The sequence below is a fragment of the Falco naumanni genome, chromosome 9, assembly GCF_017639655.2.
Source record: "Falco naumanni isolate bFalNau1 chromosome 9, bFalNau1.pat, whole genome shotgun sequence".
Taxonomy (NCBI): Eukaryota; Metazoa; Chordata; class Aves; order Falconiformes; family Falconidae; genus Falco; species Falco naumanni.
The window spans coordinates 29,455,761-29,474,081 of NC_054062.1; the positions used below are offsets into that span (position 1 = coordinate 29,455,761).

The 18,321-nt window shown below is 42.1% G+C and overlaps 1 protein-coding gene across 1 annotated transcript in view; it reads left to right on the forward strand.

The window, feature by feature from the left end:
* Positions 1–3,956: 3,956 nt before the first annotated feature.
* Positions 3,957–18,321, forward strand: part of ARHGAP22 (Rho GTPase activating protein 22) — a 151,238-nt gene continuing 136,873 nt past the window's right edge. The window contains exon 1 of the mRNA XM_040606954.1: positions 3,957–4,207. The gene's annotated coding sequence lies outside the window, so the exon portion shown is untranslated. The remainder of the gene's footprint in view (positions 4,208–18,321) is intronic.

Below are 18,321 nucleotides of genomic sequence, written 5' to 3' on the forward strand. Positions count from 1 at the left end.
TTGGGCTACAGGTAAAGTGCATTCCCAGCCCTGCTCCGTGGGCAGAGCCCCTGTGGGATGTGGTTCTGTGGGGTCAGTACAGCTGAGGAACACAGACCCTAAGAAATTAGCTGTGGGATGGAAAGGGGCTGTGAAACTCATAGGAGAATTACAAACCATTAAGATATGTTGTCCTAATTATCCTGCTCAGTCTAAGAAGTTCAGTATGTAAGCTTCAGGGATTTTACATTCCCATAGCATCTGGTTCCTTCTAGACGCTTGCTATGCTACCTTTCTGTTGGATCTATTCTTGGTGTTTCTTTCAGGAAGTGTTTCTTTAAAGTGTCAAAGCAAAGCACAGCAGCCAGCATAGAACCACCTGATACAGGTGATTTTTTTCTCTCTCTCAGGTGGCATTTTTTTATAGTTCCCCCCTCCCCTGACAAACAGTCTATTTGCCCCAAAGAGGACATCTGAGAAATTAAGGTATGAATTTATTGTATGTAAGCTGGGAGAAAAAAAAAAGTAATTTCCAACTTTCAAAAAATCATTTCAACGATGTGTCTATTTTGAAAATTGCTTTAAGAAGGGCTGAAAATGTTTAAGTGAAAGAAAAACATTTCAAACAGGATCAAATTGAATATTTCTGTTTACAGAGTACTACTTTTATTTAACAAAAAAAAAACTTCCAAGTTAGCATTTAGTGTTGAACTTGGCTGTTATTTGTTTTAATGTTTTCATTTTGCCCATAAGCATGATAATTATTTATATAAGTCCCTATATAATGTCTTTCCACAGAGGGGAAATAAAGCTTGCATGGGAAATGACTTAGCAGGATGAAGTGTCCCATGACCTTTTAACCATAAGGTTAAAAGTTCAGTTAACTTTATCTCTTGTGATGTTTTACTATACTACCTTTTGGCTTCCTGCTCAAACTGCAAAATGATGTGTATAAACAGCGTCAGAGCAGACAAGAAATGCTAAAAATATGTAACAGAACTCTTTCTTTCTCCATGATTGGTAGGCATTTCTTATCCAGGGATTGAGGTGGACAGAAATGCAGAAGTATAACTTCCCTCTGTCAATGCTCTTGTTGGTTATCCACAGTATCAGGACACTTGCTAAGTTTGTTGGGCAAGGGATCACCAGTTAGTTAGCTACTCTTCACTGTGCTGAAGCCCAACTAAGACAGATGACACAGTGGGAAGATATCTGCAGGAGCCTATGTATTCAGAATAGAGGTAACAGTTCAGATCCTGTTTCTAGCCTCATTTACAGTTGTGTAAATGTGACATAACTACCATGAACTCAAAGATTCACAATCAATTCTAAGCAAACCAAATTCTATCCAAACCAACTGTTGCTGCAGCTTGCACATTGAGAAGTACAGCCTCTGTAAAGGGCCAGAGAACCTCTTCTATTATTGGAGATATGACTTGTTGGCCAGTATTCGGTATCCAAAATATGATGGATCTTCTTGGAACATGACGAAGCTGGCAATCTGAAATGCTTTTTGTCAATGCAACTCAGCAATACAAACCTGCAGGGTGACACTGCAGGGCATGCACATTGCTAGGAAAATATTTACCCCCTTTTCTATGCTGCAGAAGGACCTGCTAGGCAGATGGGGATGGTGAGGAAGGAGGTTGTGCTAAAAAGCAGCCCAGGGGCAGGATGTGTCAATTACTGAGATTTAATTTTCATCCCAGTGTGTATTTGTAATAGTTCATAGATACTTTTTAATAGTAGCTAACTATTTTATCGATGTTTGTCCTTTCTTTCCCCCATTACTGACTGCAGGCTTTGCCTTGCCTCCCCCCACCCTGGGAGGTATGCAGGAGAGTTTAGCAAAGAACACGAATAAAAATGATGGGTGCTAAAATGGAGTGTTGGCATTTCCCTGTGCCCATCCTGCCGGGCTGTCAGTGCAGGCGAGAGATTTTTCTTCCTTGCAGAGAGCAGTGGATCGTTTCTTTCCCAGCTCTCACCGGAATACCTCTCCGCGAGGGATGCAGTGATCAGCAGGCAGCCCAGCACACCGCTACCCTCCGGACCAGCGCACTTGGTATTTCTTCTAATGCACAACCTTATCAGATGTGCAAGATTCTTGGAGTGTGTTTTGTGCCCTTCCCCCCCAACCCCGGCTTGGAGAGATTCAGCACCTGACCTGATCCTTGGCGAGTCAAAGCGTCTTTTGAGCGCGACCGGAGGAAGATGGAGAGGGGGAGTGCGGGATCAGCGCTGCTCCTTGAAAGAGGCGTATCAGTAACACTGATGCATGGCCAACTAGCAGAAAGAGCCAGGTCCAGCCCTCGTGTCTGTGTGCTAGTGATTTATCGACAGTAATTACCGAGGCACTTAATGCCTAGTTTGGATGGGAATTAATTCGAGGCCGGATAAATAATGCATTAGGGTTTATTTAGCCCCATGTGAAGCACTGCCGCCGAGCCAGAGCTGGAAGCGGAGAGAAGTGGCGCTGGAGCGGAGAGCGGCGGGCGCGGCAATGCGCGGGGCGGCGGCCGGGGCTGGCCGCTGAGGCTGCCGGCAGCAGCGCGCCCAGCCGGGAGCATGCTGAGCCCCAAGATCAGGCAGGCCAGGAGAGGTGAGTGAGCCTTCTCATGCACCTCGTGTTGTGGGGACGGGGACCGTCTGTCAACACGGGGGAACTTCCCGGCGGTGGCGGAGAGCCGCTACCCCTGCCTGCGAAGTCGTCGGTCCCCATTCCCCGCCCTGCTCCTCCCGTTGTAGCGACAGCCCCGCTGGCTGAAGCCCGGCCTTGGGGGGAGGGCAGCGGGAGTGAACGGTGCTTGCAAAGGTGCGGGGAGAATGAAGTATAGGAGGAGGGCACCTGTGCCTGGGCTCACTAAAATCGTCTGCAATGTCAAGGCTGAGCAGCTGGGATAATTCAAGACTCGTATTCTGTCCTGGGACCCGATGGAGCCTTTGCACCCCTGTGGTGGTTGCTAATGCTGTGTTTCTAATGCTGAAATTCATTATAACAACTGGAAACAGTTGTGACAAGTTTACCTGCAGCATCTTGGAGAAGCGGTTTGCTGTAGCACGTTATCCCTCCAGGGCTGGAAACAGGAGGTGGGGAAAGTCGTTGTGTATGAGCTGTGGGCAAGACAAAGGAAGGAAGGAAAACCTGCCCTGGGTTTGCAACAGCTGCTTTGAGCAGTCATTCAGACCTGCAAGGTGTAGTATGCAGTGTGTGTAAAGGGATCAGCAGGGGCTGGGCACAGCCGTTGTCTCCTCTCCAGCTTGCCTGGAGGAGATGCTCTGGCAGGGGATGAATCCCCTGCTGCAGCGCCAGTTCCTCATTTGACATGGCATTTGTTGAGCACTGTTGCCATTTGCAGCCTAATGACAGTCTCAGAGGGATATCTTCCCACCTATCGGAAACAGAGGGTAGATTAATGTCATTTAGGAGCAAAAGCAGACACAGTCAGAAGAGTACATAAAAATTAGTTTTTTCTTCAGCAGCACCAATATTATAAAATAGGAAAGTGTCACCAGTTCCAGTTGCTGTGATTGAGACACATACTTGCAGCTGAATGTCATTTTACATCATAAATATAAAAGCAATATTACACAACAGCCTTTAAATACCAACAGCCCATTAAATAGCTGTTAGTATCTTGGAAGAAAGAAGCTTCCTGCCATCTGGAGGTGTCAGGATCAGATATGCACAGCCTCACCCACAGTAAAGTCATATGTACTTATTTTTTAGTTATACAATTTCATAGAAGTTCAGCAAGTCTTTTGTAGATGCTGTCTCTTTGTTGTCCCCCTTCTTAAGGGGTCAGCAATCTCCTTCCAGTCTTTAATATATTTTTTATCCAGTATTCCTGTGGGCTATTATAGCTCTGATGAGACAAGCCAAATGATGCAACTAGAGTGACACAGGAAGCCTGTGTCAGAGCAAGGAACACAGGCTTTCACAACTGCATGCCTGCCATTCTTCCACTTTCTTCAGTTCTTCTGGAACGGACTAAGTTGTACATTAATACATTTTGAAGTCTAGTTATGGGACGTATTATTCTAGATCTATGGGCTACTGATGCTTGGGGGACAAACTGTAGTGTACTTTTGTGATTCAGTTTAAATTTCCACAGTATATGTCATTCTCTCAGGTTTATTCTGTTTGGTTCCTGCAAGGTTCTTCCATAGCTTTTGTTGACAGGAGCTGTGAACAGGCAGTGCTGAAGATGCTGAATTCTTCTTGAAGGTAAGTCTCACACCTTGCAAGACTGAGCTGAATGTGAAATGGTAGTTCACACTCCCTAGACTCTCAGCTGGGATTGCTAATGAAGGTTCAGGTGGTAAATGGTGGGCAACTAAACTGTTGAGAGGGCTGCAAGAATCTGTTGCTGACAGTGAGCATCAACTAAGGGCAGATCTGCTGCAAACTGCTGCATGAGCTTGGCTGACTTCTCAAAGTAGTGGCTGTTAGCTCTGCCATTGAGGACTTAGTTGTGTAAGGGAAGCCGTGTGACTTCTCTCAACAGGCAGAATGAATAGAAGGGACAGGGAAGGATACTCTGCGTACAGCCTGAGGTCTCACTTGAGTGGTTTATTGCTGTCTCCTATCACAGAACCTAGTGGTGATCATGTATTTAGTGTAGATTTCTTGCAGATAAATTACTCAAACCACCCTGTGTACATCTTCAGCTCTTTGCTTCAGGGTCTCTGCATCTGTGCCAATAGGAATATTTCATCAGCTCCCCTTGTATTTCCAAATCTCTGCTGAGTGTATCTTTAAACTCTCACTTGTGATGTCTGATGCTGTCTTTTTTGTTTGACTTGTGGATGGTCCTTAAGAAAGCTCCTGGGTTGAAAGACATTCAGACCTTCGAAAATGCTGAGTTCAGACTTGAACATGTGGGTTGTAGTTCTTAATATCTGTGAAAGGTATGGTAGAAAACAGATAATTTGCCTTACTAAAGGTGACTGTCAAGTGTAATGCAATCCTTGCTGTTCCATCAGCAAGCTCACATCTGTAACTCAGAAATATGCATTCACAGGTACATTATTATGTTTTCATAAGACCTAGGAAGGTGTAAAATCTCACAGACTGAAAACCTTAATGTGCATAAATGGGCCTTCTGGAAAATCATTCATCCTGTCTAGGCTGGAATGGATTTTGCATTATTTTTTTCATCTACAGTGTTTTATGTACAGCAATTGGTGGAGCCCAGGATTCTGAAATAAGTGACTGCAATGGAAAAACATCTATTTTCACATTCTTTCTATGTGATGGGGCACAGAAATAGTGCCTTCCAGACTGGAAGGAGGCAAGAGAAATCTCAATATGCAGAGCATGAAAAGCAGTTTTCAGACTACATCCTTGAGTCTCAAGGAATGTATTTTTGTTTCATTGTTAAGAGATGAAAAAAATGAAACAAAGGATTTGCTCCTTGAAAAGTCTTAAACAGGTTATATCTGCCCAGTCGCATTTAAATGTGCTAGGAGATGGAAGCTGGACTGACTACAAGCTTATGCATTTGCTTTTTAATAAGTAGGGTGATAGGATTTCCCTCTATACCAAGAAAGTTGGCCTGCTGACATGATAGATTCTTTACAGTATTCCTATCTTCAGCACAGTCTGTCTCAGTTGTATGTGTACTAAAAATAAACCTACTGTCCTTACTGGGACTTTGTGCTAATGGGTGTTTGATACTATGGAATTGTCTGCACTTTTCTGACATTTCTGTTTGCAACATGCTCATACGTATGTTCCAGTGTGTTGAAAATTTTCTTCACAGTCAGAATAATTAAAATTTTGTTTATTTGTTAAATTAAAACTTAGAGCTGGGAAAAAGTGATGTGAGACATTTTGGCTAGCTAGCCTGCTACAGATGAGCTAGTTTTACCTAGGTATACTTCACATGGCTGTAGTAGAACAGAGATATTTCCCCTCTCTCTTTTTTCTTTTTCTGAAACTTGTCATAATTCAATTTTAATGAAAAGTGGGCTTTAGCATACTTAAAATGTTTCTGAGGACGGTGTGTAGTAATGCTGCCATGAGGGACTTTAGCGAGTAAAGTACTATGATAGTTCTCTGGGAGTGTGCACATCTACAGTCTAAGCTTCATGTGCCTGTAGTGAGGACAGCTAGGTTTTAATATTAATGTCTTTGCAATGGTGTCATTGTATTTTTAATGAAAGTGCTGTGTCTTTGATTACAGGAGCATGAATACCCTATATTTAAACTGTTTTCTTATTGCAGTAAGGATACATGATTGCATGATTTCTCTATCAATCTCTGTCCTAACAATTTTTGAGCTGCTTGGCTAAATCCAACCAGATTTGAAAGCAGAAAAGGAGTGCCAAAATATATTTGACTCCTCTAAACTCAAAGAAAATTGGTGGGAGGACAGAGTAAAGATAACCATACCTGTACACCTAGGGAAAAGTGCCACACAGTACTCAACAGAAGTATATGTTCTGAAAGATAATGCCCAACTGACCATCCAAAAGACACATATTGGCTGTTCTGTAAGAGCACACGTATATGCAAGTCAGCTAAAAAGGTAAGGGATGTTAGGAATGTATTGGATTGTCAGGGGTGTGGAAGGAACTGGGTATTTGAGAAAGATGAAGAGACAACATTATGCAAGTTTGAGGAATATATAGAGCGCAATGTAGATATGTACAAATATCTGTTTGTATGTGATATGTACATTGAATATGTACAGAAAATGTAGGGTTTGTGTGGTGGAAGAATATAAGGCAGTGGAAATGCAGTCTTTCTCAATTCTGCAGACTGAAAGCATATTTAATACAAAAGCACATGACAGTTATGAGAGTTCTCGTAGTATACTTTGGAATCTACATGATCATTTCAGGGTTAGAAGTGGGTTTTGAACCAATCTAATTCTCCTCACTTACTGCACTTTTGTTATGTCATAGAACAGTATCATAAAGAATAAACAAACATTAATTCCTTTTGTATTGAACTAGGTGGGATGGTATTTTCAGGGGTGCCCCTAATGCTCTGTGGCCACTAAAGGTTATTCAGTGCATAGGATCAGAATAGAACCAGTCCAAAACAGAGCCCCCTGTAATTCATAGGTAACATGGATATCCCTGCCACTAAGAAACAGATCCACTTCTGACAATCTGCATTATTTGCTAATTTAGGCATTTCCAAAGTTGTCAGAGTCACAAGACATTTGTATTCAGAACTGATAGTTTTATGTTAATTCATTACTTCGCTGACCAACAATTCACTACCATAGTACTGCAGAACTTAACAAATCAAAATGTATTTACCTTTGCACATGCCACATTTCACAAGCAACATTTACATTCTGTGAATGAGGGAAAAACACTAGGCCACATGTGAAGTCCAAGGCAGAGCCAGGACTTGAAACGGGTTTCCCCAGGTTCAGCATACGTGAAGAAATACTGGGTTATCCTTCCTTCTTATTTAACAGCTTTTCACTGGCTTCTTTCTGTCATCATAGCACATCAACTCTGTAAGAGCTCACTAGTTAAGAACAGTTTAGTCATATAAATGCAACCCTGCAACTTTATTTCTCGAGTTAAATGGAGGGCATCAGCATAATAGGATGAACATACTGATATGAAATTGTGGGGGGTGCCTCCAGGAACTTTTATTCTGTACCAGAAACATAGGGTGAGATTGAGGTCATCTCTTTAGAGATTTCTTGTCTAAAAGAAATGACGTTATTTATCACTTCTTCAAGACAGTCTTAATCACACCAGAAGGCTGTGAACTGGTTATGGCTTTCAGGAGTTCTCATCCTGAGTTTGCCAGGCTCAGGGAATAAGCTATGATGATGATAAATGACATCTAAGGAAACATGAATTAGGGATTTTTAGACCAATGGAGGAGACCTCTGACTCTTTTAGAAGATGCTGCTTGTTCAGAATCATATTTACCGTGGCCAGTTAATAATTCTTTGGTCTCACCAACACACTTCAGGTTCCAGGAGTTGGGCCTCACTTAAGAGGAACCCCACAACCTCAGTAGCAGGACAATCTATAAAACAGGTAGAGTTGAGATGAGGCCCAGCAAGGAAACAAACATTGGTTAAAGGAGACTTCAACAGAAAGGAGAAAAAGAAACTGTGTGCAACTCAGTTGTGAAGAAGAACATAGCAGAGAGAAGAAATTAGGAACAGTGAAATAAATACATTTCACAGGGACACAGAAGCAGCCAAATGGCACTAAGTGTGCTCAGACTTCTCTGTTTAGCAAGGCATCAACCCTTCAGCTTCTGGCTCTTGGCCAGATCCTCCACAGCGAGGAGGCAATCCTGCTGCCCTGTGCACAACAGGAGTTCACTGTCAAGTTTTTATTTTCCTCTGGTGTTAGGAAAGAACTGGTGGCACCTTCCCCTGCAACCCCTGCAGAGGCCAGAACAGTGCTGCTTGTGCAAGTCCAGGACCTTAGAGACTGCTCAGTGCAGGCCTCTCCTCTGACTGTACTCCTTTCAAAATCATGCTCTGTGAAGAAACCTCCTTTCACCACTCAGCAAAAGGCAGAAAAGGGGAATGCTCCCATGTGTCTAGTTCCCCTTGCCAAACCACAGCATAGCACCTGCAGCCTCTTAGCTCTGTAAAGAGGAACCTCAGTGCCTCCAACAGCCCCACGCTGTGGCTCTGGTTTGACAGACTGATAATAACACGGCTATTCCAGAGCACATGGGAGGCCAACACCTTGGCACCTCCAGCTTACCAGGCAAACAGTAACATCCAGTGTCTTACTCCTGGTATCAAAGATAACAGCCCTGGAGCTGTGAACTCCAAACACTTCCTTCAGCCCCTGAGAGCCCACCAACATTGCTGGGAGCACACCAACCCCCCGGGGCAGGGAGCAATCAGTGTGACTAGCTGCAGCTGGCATGGCAGAGCCACCGTTAACAAGGTGCCCAGCTGCAAGGGGGAGGTTCGCTACCCTTCTTACTTAAATGAGTGAGTCTTTAAGGCAGGAGAGGTGATTTCAGGTGCTGTGCTGTAGAAAGGAGTGTAAAATGTGAAGGTAAAATGCTAGGGTGTGGTGCTGAGAAATATGATTTTGTTTATAGCTCATAGTTTGTGAGCTGGTGGAGGAAGAAGTCCATGAGGTGCTGGGGAGGTGGTGGAGGTGGCAGTGGCTGGTGGTGTGGGTCTGGGTTTCATCATCTTTGTTTGGAGGAACATGAGTTAAAGCTGCCGAGTTGAGTTTAAAATCACAAGGTGATGATATGGGGGCTGCGGAGGGGAGGCACTGGGGCTGGAGTGCTGCTAGATTAACTGCCCTGAAGGTGGCAGGAGGAAATAACCCTGAAGAGTGGGGGAGAAGTGAACAAAGAGGGAGCTGGATGTCCCCTCTCATCATGTGCAGCCCTAGGGAGGTGGATAAAGCAAGGAATTGCTTCTGCCCCTTGGTACCAGGTCAGTTGCTTGGCACTGTGCTGCTTTGGTGCAGGGGTGTGTGATAGCGAGCTGCATTATCAGCTGTGTGCTACAATTGCTTTGTCTCTATTGTTGTGATTCAGTGGCCTCGTGCATAGACAGAAAGGGTCAACAAGGTGGTATTTGTGGGATTCCTCCAGAGGCAGGTTCAGATTCCTACTCTTGTATTGTGGTATGTCCCATGAAGAAGGGCCCAGGCTGTTCAAAGGTGGCATGCTTTTACTTCTGTAGAGAAGTCCCTCTTTCCGCATATGATTGCTTCATGGTGTGTGCTGAAGTGCTGCTCTTGGCAATAGCAGCTTTCTGTCTCTGCCTGAAGGCTTAGGCAGGAAATCATTCTCCTTAAAGAAAGCCCTGAAAAGTTAGCAGGCAGGTGCCAGCTTATTAAGCACTGGCAATCTGAACTTGAAATAATGAGCCATAGTCTCATCTCCTGTGGAGGGGGCCTTAAGAAAGAGTACTAAATTAGTTCAAAGGGTAGCTGGACTGCTAGGCAGAGAACTTGTGGGGAGGGAATTAAATATTAAAAAGTGAAAAAGCCATAGGCTGTCTAATTACTTGTGAAACACCCATGGAGTGAAACTGGCAGGGTTGTGAAGAGCACAGTGGAAGCACTACAAATGCTAACCCCTCTCCCCCAAGAGGGCAGTCACCTGCTACTTTTAGTGCCTCTATAAATGTATTAATCTTCATTGCAAGGTGATAACCAGAATGACTTTTTTTCCATGCTGGCATTGCCTTTATGTTCATGGTAGCTGATATGCTAGCACAGCTGCATAAGCAGCTTAATTTGTTTTCTCCAGCTGTCTGCATTATAGGCAGAGGTAGTTTGAGGCAACAATAAAGGCACTTGCACACTGTGGTGGGGAGGGGAAACCCCTTGATGAGACTGCAGTATGAGCTATGGTGAGCCAGAAGAGGAAAAGATCTATGCCTAGACTCTGCCCAGGCCTGCATGCGTTTAAGGTATTTAAAACTAACACAGGGGAGGGAAGCTTCTGCTGACATTTCTTCTAATGTGTGTTCTTTCTACAGAGCTTGTGTCCCTTGTGCCCAAAAGGCAGTAAATTGGTCTTTATGAAGACCTAAAGAGAGCAGATACTAGGTCCTTGCAGTTGACAGAAGTTGCTTGTAATATCCTTACTCTCAAATGCAGATGTTAAGAATTCTTACACTTCAGTAGGACAGTCATTCTGTGAACTGGTATAGAAGTTTAAAGAACAAACCTATAATACAAGGAGCTAAATGACAAGGTAGCTGTATATGTTGGTTCTAAGGTGAGAACTGGTTCTGTTGCAGGGGAAAGGATTGGGTTGATCACAATCTCTTTGGGAGAACTGTAGAAGCGGGGTTAATACTTAATTCCTGTGCAGCCCTCCAGTTTTGGAGCAGCCACCCTTACCTTATTAACCAGTGACATCTTAATACAAATACTTATGGCTAAATAATCTAAGTTGGGTACTTAGGTTCAGAGCAAGTTCAGAAGTAAGAATTCCTGGATTTCTCCTGCCTTTGTCCCCTAAATCAACTCCAGCAGTAGGGCAAGTCACTTTAAGCAACCTATTGTACAGAGAAGGTAGCAGGATTTGCACATTGAAAATAGATACAATAAACTTTGAAACAGGCACACTGAACTGTTGGTTCAATGCTATGCCCTGAGAAGTAGGGTAGTAATGAATACCTTCCTGATGTCTGGATGAGGGAAATCAGAAATATAATATGATGGCTGAATTTGGGGAAGTTTATTGCTGAAAGTGGCTCAGCCATAATATAGTATCTTAGAGTCGGTTGTTGGTAAAAGACCTTGACAAAGTTTTCTGTAGTCTTGATTATTTTTTCAGTCCAGAATAATTTTGGGAAGGGATATTCCATGGAGTGTGGTAGATCTATGTTTGTGAAGAGCTGCAGTCTTGACCAGGATTCCACAGTACCTGGTGCTGTATGAGCTCAGGGTACAGTCCCAGATCAAATCCGAGTGTTATCATGGTCAGCATTTTTGGTTTCTTCCTCAGCCCATTATGGCTGGGAAGGCTATTAAAAATTAAGTCTTAAAGCCATACCCGTAGGAGGGAGTACAAGGTATTCATTCAGTCTTCAGTAACCTGTTTTGACTCACTAAAATAGGAGGAAGAAAACTGAAATAACTTTCTGTCATTCCTGTGAGTAACTATTATAAAAAGGTCTCGCCTTGTCAGTGAAGCCTAGGAATGTAAGGCTGGGTGTATCAGCAGAAGGGAAGAGCAGTGTGGGTGTAGGGAGAAGGGATTAAGCCTTGCCTGTTCTGACAGCAGTGAGCTGTAGTTCAGCATGGTTTCGTATGGAAATACAGAACTTTGCTAGCAGCAGAGATGCTTTCAGCAGTACTTGTCAGGTAGGCAGTTCTAACCAACCAGATGTAGATGATGTACAGCTTTCAGGAGATTCTGCCATGGTTCAGTGGGAGTGAAGAGCTGGTGCTTGGGTTTGCTAGATAGTTTTGTAGTCCATTGTGTGTGACAAGTGGGCGTGCTTTAAAGTGATGCACAAAAAGGCTATGAACTAAGTGCTGATCTGTCCTCTGAATAGTCTGCAGTGGATCCAGCTGGGAACTATCACAGGATACTGCAGATAAAAGGACCTGAAAATGAAAATACAGTCTTTGGCTAGGAGCAGGTTTCTGTACTTGGGCTGCCTGTCAATATAGTCTGTAACTCTGATTTTTGCAATAACAAAGGACACAGCAGGTTGAATCTGGGGCTCTGACCTGCTGCTTACGGTTTACTCATGATCAGCAAGAAGAGGTAGGAATATCTTTGATTTCTACACACACACACACACACACACAACCTAAAAAAAACAACACCACAAAGTGTTTAATCTCTCCTGGTAATGAAACTTACCTGAACCTGCTGTCTATTGGTGTAGATTAGCATAAATCTATAATGGGCTGGCCCTCCAGCTTCTATGTGTCCCTTTCAGTACTTAACAAATAAATGAAGCATGCGAGCATACTTCAGTGACTAGTTTTCAATTCATGGAGTTTGTAGCTCTCTAACCTTCCCTCAAGAGTACATAGGATTACCTCATTGTTCCTTGCCTTTTGTGTTTATAGTCATTGATTTGGAGAAAGCTATGCTAAATAATGTGCTTAAAATATGACCTGCAGCAAGCTATGCAAGTCTACTTCATCTTCCTGTTTATAGAAGGGGTTGGAGGCCACTGTTAGTGAAGAAAAAGTTGGGAGCATTAGGAAGGCAAATTTGAATGGCTGTGCTCTAATGTGTTTTGTACCCTCTGTCACAGAGAAGCTAACTTACACTGCTGCATGAGTTTGAGTTTTTTGCTGCAGCAAAGTGGCTGATACCAAAAGGAGGGCATAAGCATTGCACCCCTTAGTGTGATATCATCTACTGAGAAATAAAGAGCCAGTAGTTAGGGTGCTAAATGAATAATGTCTTTATTCCTTGTCCTATCACAGACACTTTTTTGTAACAGTTTCTTACCTGTTCTTTATGCTTTCTAATCACACTGTAGAGATGCAGCCATTGTGCTACTATGGATATGCTGGGAGCAGTAAAACTAGAGATAGGAATGGCAGGGTTCAACAGCTAAGGCTTAAACTCTTCAGTGAAGAAAGTGATTATAATTATTAGTCCCTACTACTATGATATCCATTAGCATCACTATCTACTGTCAGTTCTACAGAGTGTGTGCTTCTGTCCTTAGCTTAAGCTACTGGGTCAGTTGGCAGATCTTGTCCATTGTCCTCATTTGGAGTCCTGAGGGTTGTCTGCATCTGTCTGGGTTTGAATCAATGGCACACTTTTGAAGCAGATCTCCTGATCTTTCCTACCTACTGTGCTTTAGAGGGTGTTTGAGCATAGCCTTGAATTACTTCTGAATGAAAATGTGCTCCATGTGCAGTATGCTTCCATGATCAGTCCAAATAAGATCCCTGAATAAGTGTTGTATAGATGGTGGGTCTGTGGTATCAGCTGTTCCTCCTTACTTGTTCCACCCTACACCCAGTGTACTGTATTACTTTGTAGTACAGACCTAGCAAATTCCCCAGTTCTGCATGGATGCAGGGTATCTCGTCTGAATACTGACAGTTCTTTGTGGCTTCCCACAATGCATTGTGTTTTTTAGAATAAAGTATTTCACTTTACTAGGTGGGAAATCTGTAGGGTAGTCAGTTGTAGCTGAAAGAATCCAGCCATCGCCCTTCCATCTTGGCACTTATCCATCATTTAATGCTAGTGGTTTGGTAAGACTGACATGGCTTTATGTATTCATAGGGTACTCTTGTGAACAGCAGGTGGCAGGTTACCTGTGGAATTTAAGGATTATTCATTGGCAGGTACCAAAAGTCCAACATATTCCCACAACTTGGGATAACAATTCAAATCCTTATGAAAATACAAGGTTAAACTCTTTAAATGACTCTTCTGTGGAGTTGAGACCTGCTGGCCTTCTTGCTGCTAGTGACAGCAAAATAAGTTTAAGACTTCTTTGTGTAATAGGTCATGGATCTCCAGAGCTGGAGTGAAATGTTAACCATCAAACCAATACCCCTTTACCTGTATGATAGCAGCAATGGATTGCCAAAATCCTTACCTGTTCTGGAGTCCAAGATGCCATGAATTTGTAACAATAGTTTAAAAATGAATGTAAATTGTTCTTCAGTAGTAAAGGACTAAATTATCCTACTGACTATGTGGGGTTTTTTTTCCATTGTGTGCGGTGGGTTGAATTAATTATCAAAGACGAGTTTTCCTTGACTTGTGGAAAGGCCCTGCATTTATGTGTATCAGTATGTGCTACCATGTATGCGTTCCTTGCAATAAAGACATTACCAAGTCATCTGTTAGCATATTTCATGGAAGCCTTGAATCTTTGTGAAATTTAACTAAGACTGAAGCTGATTCTTGCCTTCCTTCAACTGATCTCCTCACCGCTTTTTTTAGGGTGCGCTACCTGCATACTCTTGCAAAGTAACTGACCAGTAAAGTGGCTTTTATGGTTACATTGCACAGGTCACTAGAGTATAAAATTATTTTTCTGATTTAGAACATACCTTATACAGAGCTGGCTATACCATTTGTAAGGTGGTGAAAGGTCATGGCTGTTATCTTGAACACTGTAAAAGACCAAGATTAATTTCTTCATGCCAGTCACGAAGCACCTGCCCTCAAACTACTGTGACATTGTCTCTTGGTTCTGACAGTGTTCTGTAAATGCTGTACTGTAGGTGGAAAACAGGATAGTTTTTCTGCATGTTCTACAAAGGAAATGCTGCATGCTTATTGATGTTTGATGCAAAGAGCTGAGCCAGCTCTGGTGACTCTAGAAAGGCTACAGGCAACTTTAAATGTGTGTTGCTGTACCTGAGCTTATGGCAAAGCAGGGCTACACAGCTTTCAGTACCAGATGCAGTTATGTGTAGTACAACAGTGCTGTTTGGGTGGGCTAACCCCATTAGCTAGCAGGAAGTCTTGCCTCCTGTTCCGCCAGGCACTGTCAGTGTGCCCTCTCTTAAAACATGCTGGTATGGAGGATTTATGCAGTTTAGTCTTATTCACAACACCTTGGTTCACATACAGTTCCTTTCTCTTTTGCCAGTGAAAGAGCGCTGACTTTTCTGACCATGCAAAAGAGATAAGGGGTAGCAACCTTTATAAAACAGCAGACTTCTTGAAAGCAGAACCTTGAGCTTTTTGTCTTAGGAATTTTGAGTGGGGATGAACCTCTCAGAAGAGGGTGCTTCTTAATGAGCAAGTCTAGTTTCCCAGTCCATTTGGGCTCCATTTTTGGGGATGTTGATGCATCTTCTGCTACAGTGTAGTTCTTTCTTGTCATTGTCCTTCAGGCTGGCTCTTTTTTTTTTTTTTTGCTATAGTTGTGTTTTGTAGCTGAAATGCACCTTTTAGTCATTACCTTGCTGTTCAGATCTTCCTACATCCACCTTTTTTGCTCTTCTTCTCAGAAGGCTGTCTGTGGTGATTGTGGGGTGGGTTTTTTTTGTTTGGTTTTGATTTTAGTTTTTAAACAGAATGTGTCTTACCTACAGCTGAATATCTATAAACAAAGTTTCTGCCCTTAAAGTAAGACCCAAAATGTATTTTACCCTATATATAGCCAGTTTCTAACCAGCAGTCATCTCTAGTCTGATGGTAAAGTTAGACTAGTTTATTTTGGATTTCAGATGTTTGAAATGGCCTTTGGGAATGCAGTTGTTCTCTTAGGAACTTAATAATATCAAGTAAATATTTGTACAAATAAATCTTCAGACTGTCAGAATCTTTTGTTGGCAAGCCTACCTCCTTTGGCACATGCAGTCTGGTATCCTAACCATTGCAGAAAATACAGATTACTAGACAAATGTATGTAAAGCTAATTATCTCCCTGCTTTTTCCTTTGGTTGGACAAGTAAGGTTACATAACTGCTTCCAGTGTAATGCATGTATAGTTTCTCTTGGAAAAAATGATGGGTTTCCAGACCTGTTTATTTTTACTTTCATTTTCTTCAGTAGTATCTGATGGGTAGCCATGAAAAATTATTTTCCATAGTAAAACATCCTTTCATATTTTTTTTTTGGCTGAAAGCAAAACAAATCGAGGAAAAAAAGCAGAATCACAGCACATTGTCCTGATCTATAAAATGTTCTGAATAGACAGGTGTAACTTTATTGAATAGAAATAACGGAGCTTAACCTACTCTTATGGTAGCATTTCTTAATGTGGTGTCTTCCAAGTCGCAAAATGTGCATAGGCATGTGGCTATGTAGCACCCTTTTGTTTCTGTATGAATTACTACTCTATTTGGCTGGAGGGGACTAAAAGCCCTTGCCAATTTCTTCTGATATCCTTCTAGTTGCCTAAATACATCTCGCCACCAACAGTTCCAAACATTCTGCCTTTAATTTCTTTGCTTATTGTGTTTCAAGATGCTAAGCTGTCACAGTGGTTTGAGGAAGTTCTTGGTTTCATTTGTGCACACTGGCTGTAGTATCTTAGCAATCAAACTGAAATGCAAATACAGATGTGTAACAGACACATAAAACAGACTAAACCAAGGATTTTATTTCCTACAATTCGGTGAAAGGCAATGCAGTATCACTTTCTAAGGCATATGATTCTTGTGTTTTCAGTGCATCCATTTTTGAGGCAAAGTATGAATTAAATAAAACTGAGAATATTGTTTGTAGTATGTGAAACCACTTCCCTTTGTGGCTAGTACTTTAAACAAAGACTATACCAGAAATAATACATAGTGTCACCGTGTCATTAGACTGAAGAAACACTAGAGCAAAGTGCCTTCATGGTAGGGCAGTTTGTCAGCCAGAATCTATTATAATGACTATATTGATTTTAAGCTGCCTGCTTATGAAATTTCAAAGAACTACAACTTTAATTGATACTGAATTGCATTGACTTGATTGATTTCCATGTCTCTATTTTCAAGTAGGTACTTTATATTGATTGCTCAAATCTGTAGTGATATTTAGAGCTGTAAGCAGGTGAAGGAGAGCAGAAGAGATTGTATAATATTGCCAAGCAGGACTGAACTCAGGAAGGGGGGATGGTATGGGTAGGGAAGGGAAAAAGCTTTCTTTGTTGTTATGCACCTGCTTAGGCTAGAGAATAGATGCGTTGAGGAAACAGGAATATGTATCTTGCTTGTAGGCAGTTCTGAGTTGTAGAAGAACTCTTGCAGAAGTCTGTGATGCTCTGTTAGTGGGGCAAGGAAGATAAACAGCAAGATTAGCTTTAGACAGGGCTGAGTTGGAACGGGGGTAAAGATTGCTGCCTATAAGGAACGGCAGCGTGGCTCTATCCATTTGGGTCTATTCACTCCTCAGGATAATCTTTGAGTTTACTGTTAAAGACATGACAAAGGGAGCTTATTTAGTGTAGCCCAGGCATTTGCACAATGGGCTTTAATGGTCACCCCACTGCCTTTGCTCATATTCCTGCTCCCGTATTCGTCTGGATATGGGAACTTCCATATGCCAGTGTCACTTCCAGTCACAGAAGTATTTTCAAGGTCTGCGACTCTGATTCTTGCCTTCCTTCTAATGATTTGTCACCCCAAAATCCAGGCTTGTTAGTGCCACCTATGGGACAGCGAGGATATGGGTCTGCCTAGTCTGTTGTAATCTTGCTGTGCTCCCCTGAATCTGAATGGGTATGTCCTGTAGTTGGCATTTCAGTACTGCTGCACTGTGCAAATGAATCCTAAACCTTTTTCCAAGAAGAACTTGAGTCCGTTCTACATTGATTTATGTTTAGAACTTACTGTGTGGCGGAATCAATAATTAATTCATGAAAATGTGAAGAGCAAAACCAAACTGTGCTGTATTATTTAAAAGGCATTACGGATCAGAACTCCAGACCATGTAAAGTATTCACTGAGTTGTTGTGAGTCTGATTTATTGATTTGTTTTTTTCCTTACACTCTGCTGATTCCATAATTCTGTTAAATAGATGAGCACTAAGAATATATATCTACCATTAATAATTAGGGGCTTGATGTACTGGATCAGATTATCAAAGTATTTTGATCCCAGTAGTATAAGATACCTGCTGCTTTAAAGGAAGGCTGTGTTCATCTATGAAAGTTTTCTTCTATCCTCTATGCAATTATTGTGTTCTGTGAAGCATGTGATATGAACATCAATGCTGTTAATAGTCATAAATAATTCCTCTTTCTAAAAATTTATCTGATCCATGCTGTTGACTTGCAGATGAGGTTGCTAAGTATTTCCCTAATGAAATTAACTTTTACAGTCACAACTAAAATCTCTAAGGAAATAGAAAGCTAAGACAGCATGAAGAATTAATAACCATAGCAATTGACTAACATGTGGTGCTATTTAAAATAAGAATATGAAGATACTCTTTCTCTAGTGACTGATCATGAAAGCCTTAGCTCTTC